This window comes from Dermacentor andersoni, chromosome 1 (genome assembly GCF_023375885.2).
Source record: "Dermacentor andersoni chromosome 1, qqDerAnde1_hic_scaffold, whole genome shotgun sequence".
NCBI classification, from domain to species: domain Eukaryota; kingdom Metazoa; phylum Arthropoda; class Arachnida; order Ixodida; family Ixodidae; genus Dermacentor; species Dermacentor andersoni.
Window position 1 is genome coordinate 316,337,103 of NC_092814.1, and position 2,274 is coordinate 316,339,376.

Sequence of the window (2,274 nt, forward strand, 5' to 3'; positions counted from 1 at the left end):
CAAGGATGAAAAGTAAGGCTATTGCGCGTAGAAAAACACAACCTATCAAAAAGTAAGCACAAGTCCGCAGCACATCATTAATGTTACTGTCTTTCATAGCAGCGCTTGCCCAATATAGTTATTCACTAATACTGCTGAATGCACTATGACATGGCTAATATCAGCGTGCGACAAAGTTAAAAACACGCGCTATTCTCGGCTATCAGTTTTTGCTTATAACCAACCGGCCGCAACATTACGTTTCATTGCTTAGCCGCGTCAGCTCAAGCGGCACAGATAAATATCATTATGTTCGTATGACTGCTAACCACCTATCGTAGAAATATCTTCCCACGTCCGCAACTGCGACGGCTGTTTGTTTTCTGAATCGCCTGAAGCTTACTTTATGCACAAGCACCGGAAGTTCACACCTGTGCCACATACCATTACATATGAGCATTTAGTTAGCATTTAGTCGACTACAGCGCTCGTCTCTGCAGCGGCGCGCATCGCAAGCTTGCGGATCTTCCATGCCGTTTTAGCTTTGTGAATACTCTTTTTACAGCGAAGCTGTGCATGGTTCTGGAAAAAATTGCGTGCGTCTATCGAGCCGTGTAGATCGAGAATTTCTGCCCATATGTGGGTTGATCTTGAAGTTAGTGCAATATCGGGCCGATCCGCGGTGGAGGTGAAGCAGGCTTTAAGCACCCCGCCATTTACATAAATAAGTTTAATATCTCAGGTCCAAATACAGCCCGTATCGGATATTAAGCTGACAAGAACAGGTACAACACTTTGACCTGCGTCGGCCATGTCTACGTTCGCATCGCCCTCTCTTTGTCGGCGTTCGAAGCGCTTGCGTATCTCCTTTCCTTTCCTTACGCTTTCGCGTGGTGGCGGTCCCGTGTGCTGCCCACCAGGACCGCGAAGCGAAATGAAATGCGAACCGTCCATGTGGTTTCAATCCCACAAACTTGAAACGTTTCACCGGAGTAGCGGCCAGGTTTCAGAAGGAGTTTGTGGGCAAGTATTTTGTGGGGCCTGTGTTGTGTATGACTGCTTGTGGTTTTCGAGTGACGTCACAACCATTACTACACTCCAGGACGCCGACCAACGCACGATACCCTTGGCTATGGTGAAATGGTGTGTGCCCCCGGAGTGCGGTGAGGTGCGTGTTTGCTGCACGTGCCGGGATACGTTAGCAAAGTAGGCGCCGTGCCGTGTTTTTAACAATACATGGGTATGTATGCCCGTTAAAACGAACGTTTGGACGAGTTGGTATGCCATTTGAAACAGAACAGCGCGTATTTTGACAGGGACAAGGAGGGAGACGCGGCACGGACGAGCGCTGACTTGCAACTGAAGCTTATTGCTTGGAACGAACAATATATAGCGATTTCGTCCAAAGAACTGGCATTCTTAGTGGGGGGGATATGATGATTACAGTTATCTCCCTTGTTCAGTGCGGCATGTATGATTGACCGTGAATCTACGAATGTTTTCTTTTTTTTGTTCCTCTGTCGTTTGGAGCCGTTATATATTCTTCGTGCCAAGTACTAAACTTCAGTTGAATATCAGCGCTCGTCCCTGTCGTGTCTCCCTCCTTCTCCTTGTCAAAATACGCGCGGTTCTGTTTAATATGCATACCTCCCGGTGCTCATCATTTTCCGGGGCTCAATATCATCGAGGAGCGACTAACCGCGACTCGCCTTTCATTTATGTGCATACAGCGTTTGACTCGCGGCAATGGACAGTTCGCCATTAAAGGGCCCACATACACAGCTTCGCTGGTCCTCCACCTTCACAGAGTGGAATGACACTGATATTTTTGTAAGATTTTCCCTGCGTAAGACTTGTCGTAAATTCGCTTAGTCAATTCCGCCTCAGTTCTATAAACAACTCACAATAATACTGTGATATATCACGTAACAGCAGATCATGTGTATTTATTACCTAAAGGTATTTGTGTATGTGTTCATAGTGCAGGGTTGACAAAATATTCTAATTTGTTTGCATTGCCCACGAATAATTCTATATTTTCTGAATTTAAATAATTCGCATTTACAAATTTGTACATGTATATTTAATACCATTTTTCCCATTGATAACTTCGAAGGATCCTTTTCTAGTTATTGCTCATGCTTCACAAGAGATGTATGTATTCACTTTCGTCTGTAAGCTCCGTAGAGCACTGCATAACTCAACCGTTTGTCACTGTCAATATGCAATAGAACCCATCTGTACTCTCAGTGGTAACATCTGACGTTAATGAACCTGCACTGCATATTTGTAAAG

The 2,274-nt window shown here is 45.2% G+C and overlaps 1 pseudogene; it reads right to left on the reverse strand.

Moving 5' to 3' along the window:
- Positions 1–613: 613 nt before the first annotated feature.
- LOC126548678 (U2 spliceosomal RNA) lies at positions 614–792 on the reverse strand (annotated as a pseudogene).
- Positions 793–2,274: the final 1,482 nt, after the last annotated feature.